Raw genomic sequence first — 9,277 nt, 5'->3', positions numbered from 1 at the left:
CTTCATGAGCCAGGGCTCGGCAGAGGAAGCTGTCCTTTGTGTGAGGCTTATGTAGGTATCCCCACTGAGAGGGGCTTGGGCTCCTGAGGTCTCTGTGTGGGGCGGTTACGGGAGAGAAGTTGCACTGGGGGAGGGGCAGCACATTCAGGGACAATTTTAGCCACCTACTATATCTATCCATCTATCTATCTATACACATACACATACACACACACACACACACACACACACACACACACACACATATGTATGTATGTATGTATATAGAACCAGGTTTCAGTTTATTGGCATTTCAGTCTACACAGACAGGTATTTTCCTCTCAATAGCAAAACATGAAGTGAAACAGTTTCCAGTCTGCCATAACATATAACTGAAAATCTTTGCCTTGAAAATGTAGCATTAGTCAGGTTACATTACTCCTTTTTGACTTTCACTATTTTTACAATGCTGCCAGAAGATTTTTCAGCATTTGCTTTGAATTCAATCTTCAATGCATCTCCTACTGCTTTTGCACAGATCTAGGAATATTGGATATAGCTGAGTACAGCCTGTCTCCAAGAGGTTACCATGGCTGCAGAGAAAACAGGAGACCAACCAAAGAAGAGAGAGGTCAACCGGCTCTTCCCTATTGTTTTTGAGGGCATCAGTATCCTTCTGAGTCCAGACTTTTTTTTTTTGCAGGGCAATGAGGGTTAAGTGACTTGCCCAGGGTCACACAGCTAGTAAGTGTTAAGTGTCTGAGGCCGGATTTGAACTCAGTTACTCCTGACTCCAGGGCCAGTACTCTATTCACTGTACCACCTAGCTGCCCCCATCAGCATCCTTCTGCTCCCCCAGGCTTATGACCTAGAATGTACTCCTCAATTCCTATATCTCACCTCTTATATCCAGTCTCCATTTTACATGTGTAACACCTCTGACAATAAAGTAATTTCTCTAAAATATAGGTCTTACCATGTCAGCTTCCTTACTTAGTAAACTCCAGTGATTCCCCATTATATCCAGGATCAAATAAATACTCCTCTATTTGTCATTCAATGCCCTTCATGTCCTAATCCTTCCCCTAACTTTTCCAGTCTTCTTTCACCTTGACATCATACCCAATACTCTTTGATCCAGTGATACTATATTCATTGCTGTTCCTCACACAAGAAATTCCATATTCTGATTCTGGGCATTTTCAGGCTGTCCCCCGCACCTGGAATGCTCTCCCTCATCATTTCTCCTTTCTCTGATTTCCTGAAGTCCCAACTTAAATCCCACCTTCTACAGAAAGCCTTTTCAACCTCTCCTAATTCTAGTACCCTTGCTCTGTTTTACTCTTTATTCTGTATATAATGTTTTTTCTGTACAGAGTTATTGCATATTGTCTCCTTCAATAAATTATGAGCTAATGAAAAGCAGGGTGATTCCCCATCATATCCAGGATCAAATAAATAATCCTCTGTTTGTCTTTCAATGCCCTTCATATCCTAATCCTTCCTCTCCAGTTTTCTTTCACCTTGACATCATACCCAATACTCTTTGATCCAGTGATACTATACTAATTGCTGAGTGGGGAGGGAGCATTCTCAGGAAATTAGTTACAAAAGTTAGATTCTTTTACCTCTAGGCTACTAGTTCAACCCCCTAGAAGTGGCTGAAAATCACTTTTATTTAAAGACTATCAAGTGAACTCTAGGTTAGCACCTGTCCCTAAACCATAAAGTTTTCTTACAATTTGGCAATGAGAGTCCAGAAATTAAAGATTAAATGGGCAGGAAGCCATAATGACTATCTCATTACCAAAGGTGGTCTCCCAGGCCATATTGTAGTGCCCTGGCAGGTGGTCTGTAGGTAGTAAGGGGAATTTTACAAAGCTAAGACTTCAACTATTGCAGGGAACAGCTAGCCAGCAATTTGTATTCATATGAATTGTATAGGAGGGGGAAATGTGATATTCAATTTATTAAAAAGTAAATAAGATAATTTCTCTTTGAGGACTGTAACTCCAACCACTAGATTCACCTTTTGTATATTTATAGAATAAATTTGTCTCATGTGGAGCTTATGCAGGAAGAATTATGAAGAAAATAACTTTATAAAAGAAAAACATAACTGTGATTAAAATTGTTTAGAAGTGCTTACTTCAAACAGAGAAGCAATATAGTTCAGTGTATAGAAAGCCAGTCTTGGAAAACCTGGGTTCAAGTCCTACATCTGACATTTATAGTCTGTTTTACCCTGGGCAAATCACTTAACTTTTCTGTGCCTCAAGCCATGGTCTAGAACAAAGCTTCTTAAATGGTGGGTCAAGGAAAATTTGGCAACAGTAAAAGGTTATGTATAGCTATTTTATATACCTATATACCTGGGGTTGGATAAAAAGTTCTTGGGTGAAAAGAGGTCATGAGTGGAAAAAGTTTAAGAAGCCTGGATCTAGGCATCTCTAAATCAATCAATCAATCAATCAATCAATCAATCAATCATTAATTCTTCAAGGAGAGAGATCACAACTGGTATAGCATCCCCTTCAGTGACTTGGTATAGGAAGTACTCAAGTATTTTTTTAATTAAAAAAAAAGGCTGATATCAATAAAACTCAAATTGATACCATTATTAATGTTTCTCCTACTTACTAAAGAATCTTAAAGAATAAATCTAAAGAACACCAACCAAAGTGTGTTATTTAGGTGTGAGAAAACAATTCTTAATAATGGGTTTTGGGGGACCTAGAGACCATCCCCCTCCCTCAGGAATTCTGGCTGGTTTCTCAGAGTCAGCCCAGAGACAATAGAAATGCAAATCAAACTCTCAGTATAGGGTCTGTCTTTCATCAGACCTTGAGCTCAGCACAGTACAACTCATTTTGATATGGACCACCCTCAGGTCCCATTAATCAATAGAATTGAATGATGCTAGCCAACTAGCTTTGAGCAGTGTGTAAGAGCCACCCCTCCTCTGGTCCACAGGAGGCTTATGTTCTGTTGCCCAGGGAACCCCTAGGGAACCAGCCACATGCTCTCTCTCCAGCCCCCTGGCTGGGGTTTTCTCTAGCTCTAGGTAATGTAGGACCACTCAACTCTGGGGCCATGTGCTCTTGCCTCTCTTACTCTCTAGCACCAGAGACTGGCTTGAGCTAAGCAAAGGCTTTCGGTCTTCTTCCCATGCCCCACCCCCGATATTATGCTGGGTTTACACATGGTCAAATTAATAATAAATGCTTGCTGCCAAAACTGGTGCAATAGCCTCTAATTTATAATTTATAGCAATATATTAGAAACCCCAGCTATGTTCCCTGGTAACTTAGAACAGAGACAGTCTTCCCCCTGATATTTTCAAATGACATATAGGTATACTGTATGAAAATTATTTCATTTATTGAACAGCTAATGAACTGATAATGAAGAGAATTGAATCAAAAATAAATATAATGAACTAAGTACCTCAAAATTCCTTCCATTTGTTTAACCCAGTATCATACTAGTTTTTTTTTTTAAGCACTTCATAGTTTATTTTTAAATGCAGTCTTGTACTGAGTTTATGGTAAGCCTTGACCTTGAGGTTTTAAAATTTTCAATGAAAATTGAAATGTAACCTGCCAGACAAGTATTGGAGGCTACTGCTTTTGTTATAACTGTGAAAGCATTGGACAGTATAGAAATGTCTGGTAAAAGTTCTTACAGGGTTATTAAATTTTGGAATCTGTGTGGGATTTAAGGTATATTCCTATATTGAAGACTAATATAGGCAGAAACAATAAAATAGAAATAAAGGATATGAAAAGTGAAAAGTGTGATCTAACCAAGAGCAAATACTAATCTAAACACCAGAGAAAGACCTTAGCTAAGAATAACATATTGAAAGCCAAGAATGGGATTGAGGTCTAGTGAAACAGAAAGAAAAAAAGATCATTAGGTGTGCTCATAGCTCAATGATATACAAAGTAAGATTTAAGAATATTGCAGAGCTTCAGGAGCATAATAATGAAGTCAGGTGATCAAGGTGTCTTGCTAGAGTAATGAGTGTACAATTAGTTGAAGTAAGGTATAAAAAATGGCCAATTTTGATGGATGGGAGGTCATTTGAGATTTTAAAATGACCCTTTAGCACTGATATTGTTTCATATATTAAAAGAAGTGCAGAGAAAACTGAGTCCTTAGATAGGGGGTAAAAGTATCTGTAGATAGCTTAATATATTGAGTAGCTTACTGAAGAGTTATTCCTATTTCTCTCTCTCTCTCTCTCTCTCTCTCTCTCTCTCTCTCTCTCTCTCTCTCTCTCTCTCTTTTTGCAGGGCAATGAGGTTTAAGTGACTTGCCCAAAAAATTGATCATGTGCATATAGATAAGATTGAGAAATCACGAATGAATCCATATAAGTACAAATATTAAATAGTGTCCTATGTGGTCATAAACCAATAAAAATCATAATTAGTAAAAGAAATGGAAATATACTTTTTTTTGTGTGAGGCAATTGGGGTTAAGTCACTTGCCCAGGGTTACACAGCTGGTAAGTGTTAAGTGTCTGAGGCCGGATTTGAACTCAGGTCCTTCTGAATCGAGAGCTGATGCTCTATCCACTGCACCACCTAGCTGCCCCAGGAAATAGAAATATAAATACAGATTAGATGATGAATAAATAGTGAGGTCAAAGAACAAATCTTAGAAACTAATTATATCACTTAATTTAAAAAAAGCATTTATTAAGTACTTATTATGTGTTAAATATTGAAAATACAAAGAAATATTTAAAAAATACAGAGAAATAGACAAAAAGAAAAGACCCCACCCTCAAGGAGTCTATATTTTAAAGGAAGAGAAAACCAAGAATGAAATCTTGGGGAAAAGAATAGGAATCTCTTCCCGTATTTTCCTCCCTCATTCCCTGAAAATCTGTTGGCAGCAGCACCACTCCTTTGCCCTCCCCAGTGTCACTCTTCACCTCCATACCCCTCTGGGTGCTGGAAGAGGAGGCAGTATATTTTTTATCCTTTCTCACCCAATCTCTCCTTTTTTTTTTTTTTTTTTGGTGGGGCAATGAGGGTTAATTGACTTGCCCAGGGTCACACAGCTAGTTAAGTCTCAAATGTCTGAGGCTGGATTTGAACTCAGGTCCTCCTGAATTCAGGGCCATTGCTCTATCCACTGTGCCACCTAGCTCCCCCCCCCCAATCTCTACTTTTACTGACTTTATTCCTTCATTGCCTTGGGTTACTTTATCCCCACTGGCTAAAAGAGGACAATGAGGCATCATTATAGAGGGCTCCACACAGTTGTCAGAATGAAACTGTATCCCTATAGATGTGTGGTGATTAAAAATTTATGGGGTGGGGGCAGCTAGGTGGCACAGTGGATAGAGCAATGGCCCTGAATTCAGGAGTAGCTGAGTTCAAATCCAGGCTCAGACACTTAACACACTTACTTGCTGTGTGACCCTGGGCAAGTCACTTAACCCCCATTGCCCCGCAAAAAAACAAAAACAAAAACAAAACAAAACAAAAATTTATGGGGTGCCATATCTATGTCCTAAGTTTTAGGGAAACTTAGCTGGGGTTGATAATATATTGCTACTTAGAAATTAGAGGCTATAGCACCACTTTGGGGCATTAAGCACTTATTAAAGCATATTAAATATTAGTAAAGATAGAGCATATGGCCCTGAAAGTTTAGAAGACCTATCTAGGATCTAGAGGCAGAGAAATAGAAAGCCACATCCTCTCTCCTTGAGAGTCCCAGCCAAGACCTCAAGTCTGTGAGGGTAAGCTCTCTGAGGTCAGGAGGAGAGCTAGCCTTTTCACATTGCACTGGCTAGCATCATTCAAATCTATTGGTTTACTGGACTTAAAGGTGCAGTATGTGCTGAGGTCAAAGTACAGAGGACGGACCCTCTGGGGGGGAAAGCTTTCAGGTTGGTGTGGTTTTGAATGAGGTAATTTCCTGTAGATAGTCAGCAAGGTCATTCTACATTTCCCTTGAAATTCTCCTGACTCTTAACTGGCCTTGAGAAAGGTCAGGTAAGGCTCTCTTAGGCCCTCTAACAGGGGCCTCGGGGAGTCTCAAAACCCCATTATTTTCTCACAGATGTTGGTATCTGACTTCTCCACTCAAGTTTCATCTATGTAGAATACTGAAACTTCATGGCAAAATACATGGACTGTTGCTAAAATGGTCCCTAGAAGAAAATTTATCTCTGAAAGCATATATTAAGAAAATAAAAAAGGATTAAAAGATTGAGTATGGAATTTTTAAAAGTTGAAAATTAAGAAATTACTATGACACAAGCACAAAAAAAGATTTTAACATTTAAAGAAAACAGAAAATAAAAACTATTTGCCTTATAAATAAAAATAAAGTTTTTAAAAGATAAAAATGTTGATAAAGTATTAACTTAATTTCATTAAAAAAGGAGAGGAAAAACAAATTGTCAAAATGAAAAATGAACAGTGAATTTACATCAAGTAGAATGGAAATAAAGAAAACTTTAAAGCACTATTAAAGTAAGTTATATACTGTATAAAATAGAAAAATCCTTTGTGGTGATAGTGAATGGACCTGGTAGGTTGCACAAGTAGTCAGAAAAATCCTGAGGCCAATAATAGCACATATGAAGCAAATCTGAGCCATTTAATGGGAATTTATGCACCACTTTCCAGAGACATCCTTATTTATAGCAGAGACTTCTCCCCCTTGAGCCATTTGGTAGTTTATGGTCCTTCATGAGGATTCTTATCTGCTGGAGACTGTCTTGCATTCCCAATATTACTGAGCCATTTGGTAGTTTATGGACCTTCCAAGAGATATCTTTATCTGCAAAGACTCCGTTTCACATCTCCTAGAAACATTATTTGTTTTCAAGGCTTGAACTGTCAGGCTGATTTGTGTTGTGCAAATGGAAGGAAGAACATCTTGTTGCAAACCAGGAAGCAGGAAATTACTCAGACACTGGACCTGACTGACATAGTAATGAAGCCATACAACTTAACTGTCCAAAAGACTGCATATTCTCTTCCTACTCCCCACCCCTGCCACAATAATTACCTGGCTCAATTGTTTACATGTTCTTCTTCAGTAAGTTATAGGGGACTCCTCTCCTGATTAACTCCCATGCATTCATGGAGCAAAACTGGTGTTTTGCCGAGTGGAATAATAATGAATAGTTTCTTGTCTTACTGAGCTGTCCTTTGTTCTCATTTGTGGGGTGCACCATATAGTTTTTTTACACCCTTCACTCTGTACGGTGAAGGACATAGTCTGTTTGACTTCTCATTCTGTCTCATGGGGAACTAGCTTTGTCACTCTGTTTTCATAAGGGACAGTTTTCTGGTGTCCTTTACTCTGTCTCTGTGGAGAGCAGTTTATCAAACTGTGCTTCAGTCTGGTTCTGTTAGATATACACTCTGTTTCTGTGGGGGAGAATTCTTTTTTTTGACAATGCCAACAAAGTAGTGAATTAAAGAAAATTCATGAATACAAAAATTAATTTTAAAAAATAGAGATAATTTTTTAAAAAATATGTTAGGCACATATTATGTAACCAGGATTATGCTAAGCATTGAGGATACAAATGTAAATGTGAGATAGCCCCTGTCCTCAAGTCTATATTCTATTAAGTCTTAGAAAAGCAAGTCATAACTTACCAAAGGGGGAAAAATTCTGATCTCTCTCTTATCCATTATATCCATCTGTTGCTAAGTACCATAGAAAGACAACAACCTGATGTAAGCCCTCACCATCTCATGCCTGAACTACTTCAAAAGCTTTTTGATTGGTTTCCCTGCCTAAAGTCTCTCCCCATTCCTGTCCATTCTTCACTCAGCTGACAAACTGATCTTCCTAAAGCACAGAAGCACAGGTCCACTCATGTCATCCCCACCTCTCCCATAATAAATTCTTGTAATTGTTGTTCAGGCATATTGTTTTGTTTTGTTTTGTTTTGTTTTGTTTACCAGTCATGTCCGACTCTTCTGGAACCCATTTGGGGTTTTCTTGGCAATACTGGAGTAATTCGCCACTTCATTCTCCAGCTCATTTTACTGATGAGGAAACTGAGGCATCAGAGTGAAAGTGACTTGCTCAGGATCACACAGCCAGTAAGTGTGTCTGACATCAGATTTGAATTCAGGAAGATGAGTGTTCTTGACTGTGGCCCATCACTCTACCCACTGTGCCATGTAGCTGCCCCTAATAAATTCTAGTGATTCCCTATTACTTCCAGCATTCAGAGCCCTTCATAATCTGGTTCCCTTCTACCCTTCCAGTCTTCTTATCCCTTATATTTCCCCTCCCCCCTCAACTCCCAATGTACTCTGTGATCCAGGAACAGGGGCCATTTTCACTGGCTGTGCAACATAAATGGAATTCATCCACTTCTGCTTCCTGGCTTCCTTCAAATCCTAGCTAAAATCCTACCTCTTACAAGAAACGTTTCTAGATCCCCCTTAATGTTCATGCCTTCACATATCTTTGTACATAATCGTTTTCTCGTAGTTCTCTACCCTCCCCCTCCTCCACCCCCAATTAGACTGTGAACTCCTTAAAAACAGCTTCTGTCTTATATTTCTTTGTATCCCCAGTGTTTGCCAGTACCTGACACATAGTACGCACTTCATAAATATTTGTTGATTGATTAATAAATATGTTTACAGAAGCTCTCTATGGTACATAAATTATCTTTAATAATAGAGAAAAAAAGGCTCTCTCCCAAATTTCATTTATGAGGCTAGTATGTTCCAGATACAAATCAAAGAGTAATAGAGCAAATAATTATCACAAGTTCATAGGTCTAAAAATGGAAGGCATTTTGTCCAACTGCTTCATTTTACAGAAGAGGGTAACTTGCTGAAAATCATATACATATTGCAAGGTGAAATATAATTCAGGTCCTCTGACTTGATCCAGTGCTCTTTCCATTATGCCAAGTTCTTGCCCCTGTCACTAATTAATAAATGGTGCTATATTCCATTGAATGTTGATGTAAACAAATTTAAATAATGATTTTTTTGAAAAACAAGAAACATAGTTAAAATTTTACTCATTTTTATCATGTTGGATTTATACTGAAAAGAAAGACTGCTTCAAAATTAGAGAAAAATTAACATAAGTAACAACATTAGGAAGCAAAAAATATTATTATATTAATAGATGAACAATTTATAAGATATGCTACTTTTTAAAAAGACATTAAAATCTTAGGCATAGTTAAAATGGTAAAAAATTCAAAACATTATCTTTTATTATTCATAATGGAAAAACTACTGTAGGAAGCTTGTGCAATAAGTTCAGAGACAAAGTAGGT

General features: G+C 37.9%; 1 pseudogene; it reads right to left on the bottom strand.

The window, feature by feature from the left end:
- Positions 1-414: 414 nt before the first annotated feature.
- Positions 415-570, bottom strand: LOC122745908 (annotated as a pseudogene).
- Positions 571-9,277: the final 8,707 nt, after the last annotated feature.

The sequence above is a fragment of the Dromiciops gliroides genome, chromosome 3, assembly GCF_019393635.1.
Source record: "Dromiciops gliroides isolate mDroGli1 chromosome 3, mDroGli1.pri, whole genome shotgun sequence".
Taxonomy (NCBI): Eukaryota; Metazoa; Chordata; class Mammalia; order Microbiotheria; family Microbiotheriidae; genus Dromiciops; species Dromiciops gliroides.
This window is presented reverse-complemented; position numbering and strand designations above follow the sequence as displayed.